General features: G+C 43.0%; 1 pseudogene; it reads right to left on the bottom strand.

Moving 5' to 3' along the window:
• Nucleotides 1-15,021, bottom strand: part of LOC148369595 (uncharacterized) — a 122,928-nt pseudogene extending 107,907 nt beyond the window's left edge.
• Between the last annotated feature and the right edge of the window lie 6,176 nt (nucleotides 15,022-21,197).

The raw sequence follows: 21,197 nt of genomic DNA, 5'->3' as shown, positions 1-21,197 counted from the left end.
TCTTTCATGACAAGCAATTTAAATAATTTCTAATCACCTTGATTTGCATTTGACATGTCAACGTACAACATGGCAGAGAAGTGCCACTGATTTCAGGGCGACTTGCGTGGAATCCATTTGCAGGGATTGTCTAATTGTCACATAACTTTACAGCATCTACATCACATTTGTTTCCCAGAGGGTATTTAATCGTTCCTAAGCACAAGAAAGACAAGCGGATGTTGGATGCCATGCTGAAGGCATGCAAGGACTCTTGTGTGTGTCGCCTCAAGCAGCCAAGTAGCAGGCAGCATGGCATGTCGTCACATTAGTTTTGCCCTTTACCTTTGCGCTAAATCCACTTGGAGATGACCTCAGGGCTTCCTTAGTATTACTCCTACATCTTGTGCTGCTTGTCCGAATGGCAGCGGGCATACGGCAATGATTCCTAGACGGGGCTTGGGAAGCCGTCAGACATCTGCGAGCTACAGAGCAGATGGACTGATGTAGCCTTTTCTCAGTTGAATGTCATTGCCTGGCATTTCCCATCACGCCTTGTGGGTAAGTTTGCAGAAATGTCCAAAGCAGAATAGGAAGACCTACTTCAGGGCAGAGATGTCCACTCCAGGGCTAATAAGGTTGTAAGGAAATGTTGGTATAAAGTCAATGGGACTTTTTAGTGTGTAAACCTTAATACATAATTGGGTTGCTTCCTTCTCTATTTGAAAATAAAATTAAAAAAATACTATTGGGATAAAGGCTCAGCACAGTATCATTATGGTATTTTCTGTCTTATCTACCCTTTTTAGTGAGGGTGACCAGCTGAGAGCGTCCAGAAAACCAAAGCAAAAACACTCCATAAATGCATAAGTGTAAAAAAAATGAATCACTTGGCAGCGGTGCTATGTTCATTTTCATGTCAAGGCAACAGTAATATGTTTCAATGCAAATATGGTAATTTCGATCACGTTGCATCCAAATGTGTGCCGGATTTGTGTTTTTGATTTGATGAAATTGCTAAGGTCTGACAACCCTCCTTCATCCAGTGGGAGCTGAGCTTGTCTAGAACTGGGCTCAGGTGTGTCCAATACCACACACCAGCCCCTAATAATCTTCATCCCTTTATGGCTAGATTCACACTGCAGGGTTTGATGCTCAATCCGAATTTTTGTTGAAATCTGAGTTTTTGTGAGAAGTGACTCGCATGCGCAGAAGACGACACATGATGTCACATGCAATGTGTAGCGTTTCTGGCAATTTTAAAGTTGTTGTGCTCCCGGAGGAGAACAGAGTTTTTTCACCAACATAGTAATTAAATCCAAATCATCAGAGTGGTTTTTTTTCACACTGAAAGACTTTGTCTCACTTTGAAATGAAGCAGCTGTAGACTAGAATAATAGTCTTGAGTCAAGATTTTGTTGTTGTTTAAATCTAAAAAAAAGTGGTATAGGATTTTTTTTTTTTTAAATCGGTAGGCGTTTCAAGGGGAAAAAAATGATAGTGTACTGTGTAAAGCATTATTGTTGCATTATATTTTTTCATAAACTAACGTTAAACTCAATTTTATTGAGCACTTCAAAACAGCCATTATTGTTGCATAAATACAGTGCATCCGGAAAGTATTCACAGCACTTCACTTTTTCCACATTTTGTTATGTCACAGCCTCATTCCAAATTGTGTTAATTTAATCTCTTATCTCAAAATTCTACACAAAATACTCCATTATGACAATGTGAAAAAGTTTTTTTTTACTTTTTTTGAATTTATTAAAAATAGAAAACTAAGAAATCACATTTACATAAGTATTCACAGCCTTTGCTTAATATTTTGTTGATTCACCTTTGGCAGCAAATACAGACTCAAGTCTTTTTGAATATGATTCCACAAGTTTAGCACACCTATCTTTAGGCAGTTTTGCCCATTCTTCTTTGCAATAAGTCTCAAGCTCAATCAGGTTGGATGGGAGACGTTTGTGCACAGCCATTTTCAGATCTCTCCAGAGATGTTCGATCGGATTCAAGTCTGGACTCTGGCTGGGCCACTCCAGGACATTCACGGAGTGGTTCTGATGCCAATCTTTTGAGATCTTGGCTGTGTGCTTTGGGTCGTTGTTCTGCTGAAAAATGAACTTTCGCACCAGCCTGAGGTCAAGAGCCCTCTGGAGCAGGTTTTCATCCAGGATATCTCTATATATTGCTGCATTCATTTTTCCTTCTATCCTGACTAGTCTGCCAGTTCCTGCTGCTGAAAAACATCCCCACAGCATGATGCTGCCACCACCATGCTTCACTGTAGGGATGGTATTGGCCTGGTGATGAGCGGTGCCTGGTTTCCTCCAAACATGGCGCCTGGCATTTACACCAAAGAGTTCAATCTTTGTCTCATCAGACCAGAGAATTTTGTTTCTCATGGTCTGAGAGTCATTCAGGTGCTTTTTGGCAAATTCCAGACAGGCTTCCATGTTCCTTTTACTAATGAGTGGCTTTCGTCTGGCCACTCTACCATACAGGCCTGATTGGTGGATTGCTGCAGAGATGGTTGTCCTTCTGGAAGGCTCTCCTCTCTCCACAGAGGAACGCAGGAGCTCTGACAGAGTGACCATCGGGTTCTTGGTCACCTCCCTGACTAAGACCCTTCTTCCCCGATCGCTCAGTTTAGAAGGCCGGCCAGCTCTAGGAAGAGTCCTGGTGGTTCCAAATGTCTTCCATTTACGAATAATGGAGGCCACTGTGCTCATTGGGACCTTTAAAGCAGCAGAAATTTTTCTGTTCTTTTGACTTCATGCTTGGTGTTTGTGCTCTGACAGACACACTCAACTATGGGACCTTATATTGACAGGTGTGTGCCTTTACAAATTATGTCCAATCCACTGAATTTACTGCAGGTGGACTCCAATTAAGCTGTAGAAAGAACTCAAGGATGATCAGCGGAAAAAAGATGCACCTGAGCTCAATTTTGAGCTTCATGGCAAAGGGTGTGAATACTTATGTAAATATGATTTCTTAGTTTTCTATTTTTAATAAATTCAAAAAAAGTAAAAAAAAAACTTTTTCACATTGTCATAATGGAGTATTTTGCGTAGAATTTTGAGATAAGAGTTTAATTTAATACAATTTGGAATGAGGCTGTAACATAACAAAATGTGGAAAAAGTGAAGTGCTGTGAATACTTTCCGGATGCACTGTATGTCATACATGGAAAAAGTGAATCATGGAATCGACTAAAGGGACAGTATGTATTATCTGACCACTACATGTCACTGTATTGTGTAATGCAACCGAAAATAAATGCTGCAAATTACAAAGAAGAATACAAACTATTGAGACTCAAAGTGTCAATCACATTTTCTTGACATTTTTTCGCCATGCCTTTCACAAGTATTTCGGGGATACCTTTAGCAGCAAGATGGTGGACGACCATGTCCGCCCCCTTTAGATAGATAGATAGATAGATAGATAGATAGATAGATATATACTTTATTCATCCCCGTAGGGAAATTCACACTTCCAGCAGTCTACCCCGTTGTTTATTAACAGATTAACATGATGCCCGAGGGTGCTTGTAGCGGAGTGGATGACGTCACGCCAGTCCAAAAGTTCGACATTCCTGCGGCAGATGGAAATCTTTTCTTTGTGAAAATCCAGGGATACACCACCTCGTGCAAGTCCGCCTCCCCCCGGCTTTCATGTCTCTGTTTAGCGACGTTGAAGCCGGATTTCTCCAGGTGGCTCCGGGTGGCTACACCTTAGCGTCCGGAATGCTAAACGTGAGCCACGTTTCCGCAAAACACAGCAACTGCGCTCCCTGTGCGCTTCGATGTTTTCAAAAAGCACTCGATGATCTTATTTGGTCGTGAGTTCGCATTTACCATGATTACGGATGGTACCGAAGACTTATAACGCCGCTAGCCGCTTCGCTAGCTTCGGCTTTTCTTCCACCATGGGCCCCTTCATCACGCCGGCACGAGAATTCCTCAGGGCAAGGAGTTGAAATACACGCATTTCTTGTGCGTTAAAACCCATGTCCATAGGATAGAAGTAATCCATAGTGTAGGTGAGCCTTATGTTGTTTTAAAAAAGATAAAGATTTCTCAACCAGCGATTATTTAAAAACATGCAAGTGTATATGTTGGTTAATATATTTTTGCTTGTTATTCAAATTATTGATTTTCTAAGGGGGAGCTAAATAATACACATGGCACTTTGAGAAGGTTTTATTCATTTATATACTATGCATATTTAAAGTTTAATATATCAGGAGCTATTTAAGTATTTAAATGTTACAGGAGCTGATTGGGGCAGCACGGCGGCGCAGTGGTTAGCGCTTGTGCGGCACATTTATGTCATGGGAACCTGTTGTGGGTTCAAATCCAGCTCCAGACTTTCTGTGCGGAGTTTGTATGTTCTCCCCGTGCTTGCGTGGGTTTCCTCCGGGCACTCCGGTTTCCTCCCACATTCCAAAGACATGCATTTCAGGTGAATTGGCCGGTCCAAATTGTCCCTAGGTGTGAATGAGCGAATGAGTTGTCTGTCCCTGTGTGCCCTGCGATTGGCTGGCAACCAGTTCAGGGTGTCCCCTGCCCACTGCCCGATGATTGCTGGGATGGGCTCCAGCCCCCCGCGACCCTACTGAGGATAAGCGGTACGGCTAATGAGATGAGATGAGATGAGGAGCTGATTGCGGTATTATTGAAGTTCTGCCTTTTTTTTCTCCTTTTGGAGGGGTGCAGTTTTGTTGTTTTTGTTCCCGTTTTGCTTTAATGTCGCTTTCTTAAAAGAAAAATTGGATCAGGTAGGCACTTAAAAGCTTCTCCTTCGGCCTATTATCCTTTGGGCACTTGATTATGTATTAGATAATTGTATTGTACAAATACTTGTGTTAGGGTAAGCATTTGCTGCCCCACATCAAACAGCTAGTACAGTACTGGTTTCAATGTGTACCAGTGGCTTGAGAAGCCTCGTGATCTGGCTCAGATACAGCACCTTTATTATATGGTTGCCAATGTTTTTGGTCCAAAGCTTCATCCTGCTCTTCAGAGCCGAACCGGACCTCGGTAATGACGGGCAGTATTTGATGTGGAGTAAAACCACTTAACAAGACACAAACAGAGGAGACGCTTAAACCTCCGCAAAAAAAATTAAAAATCCATAGGATATACACTACCATTTAAAAGTTTAGGGCTCGCTTAGAGATGTCCATTTTTTGACAAAAGCAAATTTTGAAGGATAATTTGTTCAAATAGAAATCATTATTTCTAACCTTCTTAAAATTTTGACTGCACTTACTATTTATTTTGGAACTCTTTTATTTGATTTAAAAGAAGTGTGATTTTTCATGGAAACCATACTGACTGTCTGGGTGACTGAAATTATCTGTGGAGGTATCAACCTTTTGAATGGTAGTGTAACTGTTAAACACAAGTCTTGAAAATTGCTACAGAGGGATCTTGCTTCATGTTTAACAATTACTCCATCCAAAGGAAGAGGCTAACATCAGGAAAAAAAGCAAAGCTTTAGTCCAAAGTTCTAATCTTGTAGGGTAGTGTTGATGTTCCCCATATATTGTGTTTGCCAGCGGTTTATCATTAAGTATTGAGAGTAGTAATCACTCCTCTCTAGTTATTTTTCTCTGTAGTTCATGCGGTTTTTCGATCTTCACTTTTCACACAGAAATGGTCACACAACCACCATAAACGTATCTCAGCTTTGAGATCTCGAAACAAGTAGTACAATTGTCTCCTGTTCTCTAAGGTAAAGGCTGAAGATAGAGCTTTTCAATGACCAAATCTTTCTGGACCAGCTACAACTGGTGTGAGGTCCAGGCATTTCTCCTCTCTAGCACCGTTTTTAATTTGGCGCCTGCCGTTGGCGGTAGCAATAACTGTAGATTAGCAATGGGGGATTTCTCTGGGGAGAAGGACTGCAGAGGAAATCGTTCCAGGCCATTCCTTGGCAAACGCTTTCCTTTCCAAAGGCCGGAATGTTTCGCTTCATTGTCTTTGCAGCCCCTGTATTACCCCCGCCGCTTCTGCCGCCAGTTTTACGAGTCTTCTGAGGGACGATTTGTTTGTTGGGCCATGGTTTTATTTGTTGGTGCTCTGCGAAGGGTAGGAAAGGACATCAAATGAAAGCCATTAATCACTTCACAGGCCATAACAGATAATTGTGAAGGGAGAGAAAGACATTGAAGTGTGCCGGAAAGCAGGGGAACAAGATCAATCAACGAGTGAGATGTTGAGCCTTTACATACAACTGCCTTGGCCTTCATTCTTGCTTGACTTATTCATGCGCACAAGTGAATTATGAGTTTGACCATGGGGTTGTTTGGGCCGACAAATTAAACGACTGATGAGGCCATGCTTGGTTTAAAAGACGACATTGAGTTGCAAACATAAAGCAAATGTTGGGCAAACTGTTGAATTAAACAAACAGACATATTCATCATGATGACATGCAATGTTGTCTAAGATGCGTGGGTGTAGTCCATGTGTGTGTAGTTCATGTGTTTGTCCTGTCGACTTAAGAATAAATCGAGTGTGCAAAGAAAAATAACATACTCCATTAAAGTATGGTGGATGCCTCGAGTGCAACACTAATGAGTAATGAAGTGATCAACCGGCTATTCTTCCAAAACCCAAAATGAGCAGCATACATTTACATAATTTATCAATGCAGCCAATGGCTAAATATGTTAAGTTCATTCTGTGAAGTGAGGTATTTAAAATTGATATGTACCGTATTTTCCGCACTACAAGGCACACCTGAAAGTCTTAATTTTTTTCAAAAGCTGACCAGGCGCCTTATAATACAGTGCGCTTTATTTATGGATCAATATTAAATCGCAAAGTCTTCCAACTAACTTGCAGCCGCCGACTAGATTTTCCCCCGAACGCCAAGTAGTCCGCGGTGTATGCTGGGATTTATTTACCGGCGTTTCATTGGCTAACCAATGTGTCAATCATCATTTGAATCGATCACTATTGGCTAAAGTTATTCAGAGGTCAAGGGGCGGATCCTTTTTATCATTTACAGGCTGGCATAGGCTTAAGCTGTAAAACAAAGCCTGCAATTGGCTGAAAAAGATGTGTCAATCATCAGTTGACTCGATCACTATTGGCTAAAGTTATTCGGAGGTCAAGGGGCGGATCCTTTTTATCATTTACAGGCTGGCATTGTCTGAAGCGGCAAAACAAAGCCTGCAATTGGCCGAAAAAGATGAATGCGTATAGCACATGGTTGACGGCATACAGAAAGCATTTTTTTACTATTCTGTATTTGTAAATATTTTATTCTCCTGGATTTACTAAACTCACGGATATAAGAGGACCATGGCTGCACATTATTATTGAACACAACGACTTCATTGAGCTACTTCGTCTATATATTTTCCCTGTATCTTGTTTCAGACTGAACTCAATGTTTCTGTGATAAGCGGTGCAGATAATGGATGGAATGGAGTGTCTATTTTTAAATTAAACTCAATTCCAAGTGTTTATTGTCATATGCACAGTAAAGTTGTGAGCGAAAATAGAAACGAAGGAATGGTTGGCATTTCTTGAATCCCAAGACTTTAACCTTCCGAATGATGGAATGATGCATTTGAGTGACATCGTACGGACACCGCATCCGCACGTGTTCTCGACACGTATTTGCGTCTTTGCAAGCTTTGGGAATATTAAGGAGGTAATAAGTTTGACTGAACTATCTGACTGTTTTGTCGACGTTCCCATTGTAGCGCCTTATAATCCGGTGCGTCTTATGTATGTCAAATATAGGACCAAAAACTATTTTTTCGGGGTGCGCCCTATAATCCGGTGCGCCTTATAGTGCGGAAAATACGGTAGTTGACTTTAAAATGTTCTTGTTTGACTTTAAGGGGCTCCAAAGTACTGTTGCAGTAGCGTGCACTGTTTTTCAATAACAAATTGAACTCATTTTAAAAGTGTCCAAGCCATAAGCTTCAAACGTCTTTATTCCGGGAGCTTTATATATAATCTAAAAAAAGATCGGAGGGCTTCTTTTAATCTTTCCATCCATTTTCTGCTCTGCTTATACAAACTAGGGTCGCAGGAGTGCTGGAGGCCATCCCATCCATCTTCAGGCAGAGGGCAGGGGACACCCTGAACTGGTTGCCAGCCAGTCACAGGGCAGACAGAGACTTACAACCATTCATTATTTGGGACAATTTGGACTTGCCAGATAAACCTGACATGCATGTTTTTGGAATGTGGTAGGAATCCTACGCAAGCACGGGGAGAACATGGAAAATCCATACGGGGAGGCTGTGGTACAGGGTGTCCAGGGTTTATTCACTTTTTTGAAACAAAACGGACAGGCAGACTTAGCGAAACTATAGATCTAAGTATGGAAGAGATCCTCCATCAAGTCCGTCAGTTCGTGCATGGCACATGACATTTACAGTACAGGGAAAGGATTAGACAAAGGAAGAAGTGGGTGTCCCAAAACATTTGCAGAAAATATTTTTACTTTTCTCGTTCTTCCCCCATGTTTATGGGTTCTTCACAGCGGTGCACCATCAGGGCCGTCAAACCCTTCTCCGCTGGCCTGAAAAATATCGAAATTACGTGATTTTAATTATATTTTGTCGATGAATTCTTATTAAAAAATTGCAAATTGCCATTGGATTGCTTTTACTCGGGTTGAGCTGCTTTCAGATGTGTGCTTCCATATTTCAGCATATCAATAATCACATTTCAACCATTTTTTTGCCGGGGTCATAGATCTGCCTGGAGGCCTTCACAATAAGTTCTGCAGGCCCTGAAGCAGAAAATAAGTGTCAATAAAGGAATCAGTTTTCGAGTTGGCAGGGTCAGGGCCATCTAGCTTGCATAGGGATACATCAGCGGTTTCACGAATCATGATTGTCTTGAGGGCGGTAATGAAAGTATCAACATGAAGAGGTGAAGAAAAATATCCCCGTGTTTACTGCTTCTGTCGAGAGAAAAAAATGCCAGAAATACGACAGGACATGGTCAGCTTTCAGCATTAGCTTCAATGGAGATACAAGACCTTCTAGATGGAGATGAAACGCATAGTGAATCTGTAAAACAGAGTGACTGATATCTTCTTGAGGAAAGAAAGGAGTAAGGATTTTGAGGGCAAATAATGATTTTCTGGTAAGTAAAATGTAGCTATACTCCTTACTAATATTACAAGTCTATGAGGTTGATATTGATGTGATAAAATAGTTATTAAGGGTTAGATTGATTCAGGCGTAGCAATACTGAAGGTATAGATGTGAAATGCATCGCCCGCCACTGGATGCTGAATCAAACAATTCCAGTGTGGTGGTTTAGAAGGGATGAGCCAATTCCTTGGCCGCCACATGTACTGGATATTACTCCAATGGACTTTGTTCTTTGGGGCTATGTTAAAGATATTGTGTATCGAACAAAGAAAAAGGACATTACCGAACAAGGCAAAGGAGTATTGATCCAAATTCCGAAAATCGATGAGGCTATGCTACAACAAACATGGCAAGAGTATTGTCTTGATGTGCTTCGTGCCACTTTAGGAGCCCATGTGGAAAAGTATTTAAAGAGGTTAAAAAATACTTAATAAATGCTGATTACAGTTGAACCAAGTGCAAATATGTAATCAATTGCATTTTTAATTTATCTTTGAAATCGTAAAGAGACATTATAGACACCCTGTATACAAAAGAAGAAGACAAAACACACATGCACACATATTCCAAAAAGGTCATCTACATTCGGAGACCCCACTAAAATCAATTTTTCAATTATTAAAAACATACTTGTCACCTTACTCTACTAATTTTGTTTTTATTCAAGAATGTTTGCAGGACCATAATGCTTAAACAGTTGAATTTGAAGTTTGTGAGTACAAAGACTGGGTAATTCGTGATCAACAGATTAAACGCCTTAGATTAAACACCTCAAATATACGGAACAAAAAAAAAAAAAAATCATCCAGTTATTTGAGCCACTCTAGGATTTTGTTTTTAGTTTTGTTTAATAAAAAGTGAAAGTAAATAACAGATCTTTCTGTTTTTTCCTTTGATAGCATGTAACAACAGTATTATGAAGTAGATTGCTGTGCAATTTTGATTTTACAACTTTTCATATTTTAATAAGGCTGTATGCAGAACATACTAAACTTGATTTGAGTAGTAAACAGTGTAGTAGTTATCCTGCAATACTGTGTATAAATGAACATTCTTAGTGCATGCAAGCAGAGCTCAACCAAGTCGTAACCTTCAGTGCCGTATATGAGCTCAATGGCAAAAAAACAACCTATCTTAAGCACCAACATGTAATGGTTGCATTTCAAAATGTTGGCCTCAAATGACAATGTTTCAATAGCACGTGCCATTCATAGCACTTGCTTCAAATATGAAGTAAAATCATACATTATAGTTTTGTTGTGTGCAAATCTCCTTCATAGCTCATTTAAAATCTTTTTTTGTGACAGCCAAATATCTCCAACTGGAAACGTGGAAATGATCTTGAAATACAATGCTGTCGTGCAAAATAAGTGTGAACAGTCACAGCTTGCTTAGTAGTCTTCGTTCTATTGTTTCTCCTGTCACTCAAAAACGGCCCTAAGAGTTCTCCCATTTTCTGACATTTCTTAACATTGACTCATTTGAGTTACTCGCCAAATATGTACATGTAATCTTTGTGTTTTATGTTTTATAGTCAGGTTTAATGAGACTAATGGATAATTGCAAATGGCTGACTTGATGTCATACCTATTGAAGGAGGAAATGTCATGATTACCCAAGTGGAGCCACCTGGGGTAATCAGGTGGCGCGCTGGAATGTGCTTCCTGATTGGTTAATGCTCCCTTTTTAAACGCGTTACGCGGAGAACTCTTGGTCGGAGGATTACTTTTTACCCCGTTTGACTCGCCTGATTTTCCTGTGTATTTTTGACTTGTTTACCTGATTCTGCCTGCCTCCGATCCGACCTGCTTCCGTTCCACGCTACGATCTTCTCTCCAGTCCCGGTAAACTCGACCTGCTTCCGTCCCACGCTACGATTGGCTACGTGTCCCGAAGTTGTCTTCACGGCGTTGCTGCTGACGTTCGACGGTCATCGCGTCTCCCGCTAACCCTGTACGCTTCCCCAAATAAAAGACTTGTAACGAACGCTCTTGGGTCTCCTGCTCTGTTCTGGTCCGTCCTGACAGAATCCTCCGACCAGAATGGACCCCGCGTTCGTACATCTGCCCCCTGACCACTATGAAAGCCTGAATCAGCAGCGCAATTCCCCTTCAGAATGTGCAGTTCGGCAAGTCCTTTCCGACGTGGCAAAATTGGCTAAGGCACCTCCGGCCGTATGACTGCGCAATGACTCCCATGCCTGCCTGTTCGACTCCCATGCCTGCCTGTTCGACTCCCATGCCGGCCTGTTCGACTCCCATGCCTGCCTGTTCGACTCCCATGCCTGCCTGTTCGACTCCCATGCCTGCCTGTTCGACTCCGACTCCGCTGCCTGCCCGCCCTGAGTCCGACTCTTCTGAACCTGCCCGCCCTGAGTCCGACTCTTCTGAACCTGCCCGCCCTGAGTCCGACTCTTCTGAATCCGACCCCCCTGAGTCCGGCTCTTCTGAATCCGACCCCCCTGAGTCCGACTCTTCTGAATCCGACCCCCCTGATTTTCCTGTGTTACCCTGTGACGTGCCGTGGGTTTATTTTTATTTTTTTCCTGGGGAACTTCTGGAGCCGTTCCTTGAGGGGGGGGTTCTGTCATGATTACCCAAGTGGAGCCACCTGGGGTAATCAGGTGGCGCGCTGGTGGTGCGGACCAGAACAGAGCAGGAGACCCCAGAGCGTTCGTACAATTCTTTATTTGGGGAAGCGTAAGGGTTAGCGGGAGACGTGATCAATCGTAGCGTGGGGGCGGAGGCAGGTCGAGTTTACCAGGACTGAAGAGAAGATCGTAGCGTGGGACGAAAGCAGGTCGGATTGGAGGCAGGTCGGATCGGAGGAAGGCAGGCAGAATCAGGTAAACAAGAAGGCACATGTAATCGGGAGAGTCTTACGGGGTACAGAAGTAATCCTCAGACAAACAGGTCTCGGCGTAGCGAGCTTAAAAAGGGAACATAAACCAATCAGGGAGCGCATTCCCGCGCGTCAGATGATTACCCCAGGTGGCTCCACTAGGGTAATCATGACAGAACCCCCCCCTCAAGGGACAGCTCCAGAAGTCCCCCAGGAAAAAAAAAAATTTAATCCAAGACACGTCACAGGGAAACTATGTAACAGCACAGTACCTCTCAGAATCTCTCCAAAAGAGGGAAGCCCCCTCAACAGCATCCGAAGGGGCGGCAGAGGGTGGGTCCGGAGGGCAAACAGGAAGAATCAGGACCGGCGATTCAGACAGGACAGGCAGAATCAGATCAGGCAAGACAGGGGCGGAGACAGGACAGGCAGAATCAGCAAACAGAGCAGGCAGAAAGGACAAAATCAGAACAGGCAGAATCAGGGCCGGCAGCGGAGTCGGAGTGGCAGGCTGGAGAGTCGAAGTCGGAGTGGCAGGCCGGAGAGTCGAAGTCGGACTGGCAGGCAGCGGAGTCGGACAGGCAGGCAGCGGAGTCGGACAGGCAGGCCGGAGAGTCGGAGTCGGAGTGGGACTGGCAGGCCGCGGAGTCGGACAGGCAGGCAAGGGAGTCGAACAGGCAGGCATGGGAGTCAAACAGGCAGGCATGGGAGTCATTGCGCAGTCATAAGGCCGATTGGGTGGCAGGGAAGAGGCCTTAGCTTTACTGAAGACTTGCCGTAGGTGGTTGTAACGAAATGGGACCTTGGACAGATTGGGTGAAGCTCTTGTGGAAGTAGAGTGACCCGGGTCAGGAGCGGCTCGCAGACAGGTTTGGTGACAGTCCATGCCCCATTCTAGTATCGACCCAGTGCGCCAGTCGAAATGGGGGTTGTGTTGGACCAACCATGGATGACCCAGAACGAGGGGTTGTTTCGGGGAGTGAAGCAAATGGAATCGGATCCTCTCTTGGTGATTTCCAGACAACTGTAATTCTATGGGTTCAGTTATTTGAGACACGGTGCCTAACAGGTGACCATCTAAAGCCCGAGCATATATCGGATTAGGAAGGGGTTTAACAGGTATCCCCATTCTGCGTGCGAGGGACAGATCAAGGATATTTACCTCAGCGCCAGAGTCAATCAGGGCTGGGAATGTCTGCGTAGAATCGGGGAGGAAGAGAGAAGCCTGGATAACGGGTCTAGCGTCTTTGGGAGCAGATACAAGGACTGAGTTCAATCGGACGCCCCTTACGTCCGACGAGCGTTGGCCTTTTACTAGACAGGTGGCCACGCGATGTCACTTTGTGCTGCTAGCGTACGAAAGTCGACAGCATAGTCGGCAATGGAACGTCTCCCCTGGCGGATGTTCATGATCGAGCGGGCCGCGTCGACCGATGAGGAACCAGAGTCAAAGACCTTAATCAGCTCTTGAGCCAAGAGGTTGAATGATTTGCACGCCGTAGCACCTCTCTCGTAGGCGGCCGTTCCCCAAAGACGCGCTCTTCCCGTGAGGTGATTAATGGCAAACGCTACCTTAGCTGCTTCCGTAGCAAAATTGCGGGGCTGGAGATCAAATATTAATCTACAATTTACTATGAATGGGCGGATCTGAGCGGGATCTCTCCCAAACTTTTCTGGCGAGCCCACTCGCGGCTCAGCGAATCCTGCGCTGAATGAACTGGGAAAGGCCGAAGGTGGCCGGTCAGTGTTGGGCGCCGATGAAGTGGCTTGATGGGTCATTACTTTGGAGAGATAGGACCAGTCCCGACCTAACAGATCCCACTCGAGCCGTAACTGACTCACTTGCTTAGCCAATTCCGCCACGTCGGAAATTACTTGCCGAACTGCACCTTCTAAAGGGGGATTGGGCTGCTGGTTCTGGCTTTCATAGTCGTCAGGGGGCACATGTACGGACGCGGGGTCCATTCTGGTCTGAGGATTCTGTCAGGGCGGACCAGAACAGAGCAGGAGACCCCAGAGCGTTCGTACAATTCTTTATTTGGGGAAGCGTAAGGGTTAGCGGGAGACGTGATCAATCGTAGCGTGGGGGCGGAGGCAGGTCGAGTTTACCAGGACTGAAGAGAAGATCGTAGCGTGGGACGAAAGCAGGTCGGATCGGAGGCAGGTCGGATCGGAGGAAGGCAGGCAGAATCAGGTAAACAAGAAGGCACATGTAATCGGGAGAGTCTTACGGGGTACAGAAGTAATCCTCAGACAAACAGGTCTCGGCGTAGCGAGCTTAAAAAGGGAACATAAACCAATCAGGGAGCGCATTCCCGCGCGTCAGATGATTACCCCAGGTGGCTCCACTAGGGTAATCATGACAGTGCAATGATAAGAAGTGCAATAGCAGTTAGCAGCAACAGTCACAAGGAATATATTTTCAGTTTTGTGCAATAATATTTTGCAGTAAAAATAAAGGAAAAAGACCCAAAATAAATCGCAAGATATGCTTTTACAATTTTACAATTGCGGATGAAGCTGTTTCTGAGCCTGTTTAGTTAACAGGTTAAAGAGGTGGTTGCCAGAGAGGGAAGAGTATTTTATAATGTTAATCGCGCTGCTACAGTATCGCAAGTCGGCTATGTCTTCTAGGATAAGCAAAGAGCAGCCAATGATCTTCTGGGCTATGTTAATTACTTATTGTATGCATAAGAAGTACAGTTAGTGTGTTTACTCCATCGACGGGGTGTGTTGAAGCATTTTGACGCTGTAGTACTAGTGTAGAGATGTTTGTAGTTAGTGCATACTGCACACTGCTTCTTCTCTAATGCTGCTTCCTGCTTTCTGTCTGCTACTCTCTGCTTGCAACTAACCGCCGCTATCCAGCCCTTAGGGGTGAAAAGAGGAGCCGAATGCGTAAGCCTCCTTTGCTGGTATAGAGACTCCCCACCACCAAGACTCTTGCTGTGCCTCCACATGGATACTGGGATCTCTGCAGTCTCAGGCCAAACTGAAGGGGTTCTCAGAGCAGATGTGGGCCCCAGACACGTGGCGTATTGGCCCACCAGCATGTGGACACGCCCTGACGCCTGTCAACCACAGCACTGGTGGCTTGTGGGACAGCCTATTGTGGCAAAGGTTAAGGGAACTCCCATGATAAGAGCTGATGGTGCTCAATAGGTGGGCCTTAAAATGCCGCGGACCCGGCAGCCTCCTGCAGCCATGTTGCGGACTGGTCATGAAGGGCTAACCCACGCCACCAGGCTCACCTTATCTTGGCAAAGATAGTGCTCCTGGGAAGAGTGCACTTGAAAAAAATATCTGTGGAGGTATCAACCTCTGACCATAGAAGCTAGCGAAGATGGAACTGTCCTGGAATTCACCTGAGAATACCGGAGACGAAAAGTGGTATTGTGCTTTGTCAATTTTTCCGAAGCCTTCAACACAGTCCAGAGAGAGTTCTCATGGGAAGTCTTTAGAATATGTTAATGCACCACTTTGTTATTATCATACACCAATTCAACAATGGAATGACAGCTCAGGTGACGATAGGAGGACAAGAGCCCCTTTCTGATCGTATAGGATTCAGTCAAGGGTGTATACTAGCCCCAGTATGTCCTAACATCTTTCTCCTGTGTGTCCTTCGGCTTTTCCACAAGGATATTGAGGACAACAGCGGTGTAGCAGTAGACTTCGGTCTTGATGATAACCTCTTAAACTTAAGGAGGCTCTAAGCAACTGCCAAACTGCAGAGGGAGGAGGTCATGGAGCCACAATATGCAAATGACTGTGCCCTGATAAGACCTCCAGTTTGTTACTGATACTGCAGTGAGTGCATACAGCAGGATAGGACTGACTCTAAACACCAACAAAACTGAGGTAGTATGCCAATGAAGTACCAACACCCCATCTACGCCACCTATCTTTCCTGTTGGCTGGTGAACAACCTACTGTGGTGTCATCCTTCAAATACCTTGGAAGCATTCTGTCTGCAGACGTCGGGTCTTTCCGAACAACAATTCGAGCTTTGTGTAGGGTAAATAAGCCAATCACAAAAATGACAGCTCCATTCCTCATTTCTCCCTTTGCATGTTTGGCCGGAGACCCGAAAGATTCTTACCCCCATGTCTCTTCCTTTTTGTCCCCTACCGGATGATCTGACTACGTACACCTTTGTTCTGTTAGAACCTCATTTGCCCCTTTTATTTTTCCGTCCACCATTTTGGTCGGGCGTTTTCATTAACAGAGATAGAACTGAACATTCACATTCCACCCCATTTTGAAAAAAAAAAAAAAAAAAAAAAAGGGCTTTGGTATGGGTGGAATGACCGAGACCCCTGATGGACAGTTCCTGGGCGTACCCAGGTTTCAAAACAGAGACCACAAATCTTCACCGGATTTAAATGAAGTCTGATAATATGAAGTTTGTCATGACTATATAAGAATTATAATAAATGATGCCACTTGTTTAAATCATGCTTTGGTTTAGGATATTCAGCGATCCTAGCTATTCTGTTTTAATCGACTGCCCCTATTGGCTTCAAAACAAATTGGGGTGATGTTTTCACATCCCACCCTAATCTAAAAACACGTTGACCCCTGAAACCCAGAGGGTAAGTGTCAAATTTTCCCTAAATCTCACCACTGGTGTGTGATTTGTTAACACACGCCACTATTTTCTTAAAAATAGAACACCTGACAGGATCTGCCCTTTCTTCTTGCCTGCTGGTCGAACAACATGAGGTACGTCAAAACCATAAAAACGAAAAAGATCGCCTCAACGACTCATGGTCACACATTGGAAGTCTGTCCGACCTCAAATGTCATCAACGCTCGATACGTGAATCTTTAAGATGTGAGAGATTTTCCCAACTCAAAAACAAAGCAGGCTGAATGATAGAACATAGTACTGAAAAACAAAGCTGCACATTATGCATTGACATGCTGTGGTCTGTGAAGCCCTTTGAGACTCCCTGTGATTAAGGGGTATACAAAAAATGACTTGACTGGAAAGATAAAGGTAAAAAAAGTTAAGTTTAACTTACTTTTGGAAGAGTTAGGCAAGTTCCTCCTCCGTGGTAAAAAGTGGACGAAAAAAAAGCGACAATTTTCTCAACCGCATTAAGCTTCCTTATTCCACTTTCATTGAAAAAGAAACGGCTTGCCTCATCTTTAAGCTTGACACCAACTGTATCGAATGGATGCACAGGATGCTAAACAAAAAACATCAAAGTTCTTAGCATGCTCGAGATGCAGTGCAATGTGTAGACACACAAACCAGGAAGTAGAAGCGGGATTTCTTTTCCGAGGTGGATGCTGGGTGACCTCTCATAGCACCACGCGGCGGAAAGAAGCACTACAGCACTGTGTTGTACTCGGATAAAGGTGCACACAATACAAAATCTAACTTACAATAATGTCCGGATATTTTTCAACATCACGAATTTTTTTTTCGTAAGTACCGTTATTTGTAACTCGAATGTTCGTAAGTAGGCGAGGGTCTGTATTTCCTTAATTAATCCTTTCAAAATAGAAATCAGTTTCTTTTCGATAATAATTATTCTTTTAATTCTCTTCCCCTTTCTGCGTGCAAAACACTGGCCATCAATACAAGCCCTGCCCCTGGACGTTTTTTTCTTTGTTCCATTTAAATTCCATGTTGAATAAATCCTCATGTTGCACATGGATTAAACAGAGTGGATCTTCAGGTTCATTGTTTTCTGATTGCGATATCTCATCCAAAATTCATGAACTATAATTAAAGGAATTAAAAGTTAATAAATGTAGGCAGTTTGCCTTCCGATTAGTAGAGTGATCCAACTAAACTTCATGGTGAGATTTTGGCGCTCTCTTTTGGCAAATTTGGCAAATTTCGAATAAAGAATATTTTTTTCTAAAAGCTGAAATAAATATAAAGTAAAGCAAACTTCCTGTATTTGGTTGTTGATCAATGCTGTGTAATATAAATAATGTAGTTTATACACTAGAAGACACAAACGCCAGCAGATTAAGATCAATTATTGTTACCTCGGTACCGTGTTTAAAATGTTGGGTTTGACTACGTGGTTAACTGGAAAATGTGAAGTTATCTTAATGTTCAGAGAATAATAAAATGAATAGATTCATTTTTATAAATATTCTAACACCATTCAGTAGGAAACAGTGGTACCATACAGAATCAAAACACAATCCCACTGAGTTGAACAGAATCATTCCTTTTTCTAGTCGACCTTTTATTTTAAAAACGTTTGTACCCTGGGTGTAGAAATCTGTATTGAATCCTCTTTTGAGTAGGGACTTTTGCTCCTAATAATCATGTATTTTTCATTCCTGTTGTATTCATTTGCTGGGGTGCTCTAAGCAGGGATTTTTTTGTCCCCCTCTTCTCTACCTATAACGTAACAACGGTTTTTAATAACATCCCCATCTGCTCTTTTAAGAATAACCGGAAGCTGTGATTAAATTTGTTCATTACTGTCCCTGTGTGACTGAGTAGCACCATTGCATTTTTGCACAGGTCAGGCAGGCTGAGAGCAATATTCATAAACTAATAACATTGGCCGTGTGCAAATGGGAGGTTCCACCCTTTAAATTGTAGAATTAAAACGTCTCCTTTTTTATGATATGAGGTCTATGTATGTTTAGATTTTACAGTTCAATTAGATCTAGTAATTGGAGGAAGGAGAACTCAGAAATGTTGGCACAAAATTATCTGTGTATTTCGGAAAATGATTTGGTAAAAGTTAATTCAAAAATACATTATTAAAAAGATTTCACTAAAGCCACTCTCAACAAAATCAGGAAATCTGTTTAACACTTGACGACCAAGTGCAAGAACACTAGTCTTGACTGGACAAAATAAGAAAGCAATGAAACGTGAAGCATTAGAATATTTAGATGCCAGAAGAAAAGGAAGGAAAAAGGGGGCACATATGCAAACTATACATCTATTACTAAGCGTAGGAGAAGTTACCAAGGTTTGATAAGCCAAAGTGAATTGTCAAATTGGCAAGTGATTAAATTCAATGAGAGCATGTTTTCAACATTGCAGTGTTGCAATTCATTTCTAATTTGAAATCAATCTCAAATCTTGCTCATCTTTACAACTCAAACGAACCACATCAGTTTTATCACTGCATTCATCGCCCCAGCTTTAACAGTTTAACCTTTGACTAATGCGCATGGACAAAACCTGCCGGCAGTTTAAATGTTTAAGGCTGCCTACCGGATATATCTCCATGGCGACCTTGTTGTGCAGCAAATCATCTGTGCAGAGGTTGTGGAGATGACACAAGATTTTTCATTTTGACAAGAGGTCAGAAGATTTATCTTGTGTGTATTGGCTTGGACCTTGTCTTTTATGTTTTGGCGAAAGCTTGCTTTTCGTTGTGCTGTTAGTAGCAGCGATTCCAATCATTTACTCTCCAAATCACTCCGCTTTAAATCCATGGCCCCAATAGACTTCCTTTCTTTACTTCCGGATTAATGTTAATGCCCTAAGCAACCTGTAAACAAACTATCAAGCACATTTTAGGCTCTATAATCAATTAACAATGAAAAGTCAGTGAAGAAGGGCATAATTTGGCAGGTATTTTGTTAAAAACATGGGGTTTTTCTGCCTTGCAATAATTGGGGCATGGGTCAACCTCTCTAGAGAGAAATCATTTTAAATAGATGCGTAGCTGTAACTCAACAGCTCAGATTTGACTGAACATCTGAATTGATTCAATTTTTAATCATTTTTAAACAGCTCCTGTTTAAGGTGCACATTTTTATGTGTCAATTCTCTTTAGCTGTCTGCAGCCACCAAAATCTTCTACACATTTTTACATAATGTCTATATCATGACCCGTGTTACTGAAAAAAAGTAATCATTTATGGCCACCGGTGACACCCAAAAGTATCGCATTACTCTGGATGTAATTATCTCATCTCATCTCATTAGCTGCACCGCTTATCCTCAGTAGGGTCGCGGGGGTGCTGGAGCCCATCCCAGCAATCATTGGGCAGTGGGCAGGGGACACCCTGAACTGGTTGCCAGCCAATCGCAGGGATGTAATTATATGGTTACAAATTACATATACAGTCGCATTAAGGCCAACGCCCCTAAAACTACTGAAATATAGCCTCATAATTAAGCAAATATAAGAAAACGTGTAGAGCAACCTGTAGAATCAGTGAAGCCTTCATATTTCTTGTGTAATCTTGAGAGTTTGCAAACGAGACACTGTACCCAGTTTGTCGATGGGCTTTAAACATTCAAAGATTTTCTCCTCAAATTTTGAGTATCGTCCAAAAAAAAAAATATACATATACATAAATTCAGCACTCTTTTTGTCAAGGACCCGCTCGGGGTGGCGCAGAAGCACAATGTAGAAGCAAGGACAAAAGCAACAATGGGTCATTTATTTTGTACACAGGTGGGACAGAATGTTGAGGCAACGGTATCCTGATCACCAGAAGCAGTTGTCCTGGTCCAGGAGCAGGCAATTTGTCGGAAACTGACGTTGGCGAAAGCGACGGTCCAAAAGTTCAGCAGCCAGAATGGGTGGTCGGTAAAGGAGGCAGGCGTATGGTACACTGAAGGCTGAGACAACACTAGAGCGAGACAAGAATGGCAACAAACTAGCAAACCAGCCCAAAACAGGAGAGGTGAATAGGGTGCAATCATGGCATGCGACACCAGGTTTGAGTCGAAGTTAGAGCCAAGGAGAAAGAGAGCAAAAAAGGTAAGGGAAAGCAAGAGGGGGAAAAGAGAAAACCCAACCTGACAGCCAGACTGTGACACTTTTACTGTAAAATGTCTCGCTCACATTTTACCCATTGGTTTCGATGTTCCTGAATTAATCACACCCCCTCCCGATGCGCTACCTGCCATTTGCCACTGGTGAGTTGTGATACGCAACTAAACTTGTGCATTTAGAATAGAATAGAATAGAATAGAATATACCTTTATTTTCATTATTACAAAATGGGTTAACATATTGTGACAACGAAATTGGGCATGACACTCCAGTTCACACATTGTGAGGTAAAAAACCAAGAAGATAAAGGAACAGAGAAGATGATTCCCTGATCTCTGTATTTTATCTTATAATTGTAAATGCAGCTTAGATGTGAGTATATATGGTAGGGAGAGAAAATCTCATACGCTGTACTTAAGACGGTGCCACCGTAACTGTATGGGGTTGTACTTTGTAGGGGCATATAAACATGCCAACTCCACTTGAATGATTTGTTAAGTGGT

This window comes from Urocampus carinirostris, chromosome 3, assembly GCF_059441175.1.
Source record: "Urocampus carinirostris isolate Australia breed hairy pipefish chromosome 3, RoL_Ucar_1.0, whole genome shotgun sequence".
Taxonomy (NCBI): Eukaryota; Metazoa; Chordata; class Actinopteri; order Syngnathiformes; family Syngnathidae; genus Urocampus; species Urocampus carinirostris.
The sequence above is the reverse complement of the archived record's forward strand: the minus strand, read 5'-3'. Positions and strand labels throughout refer to the sequence as shown.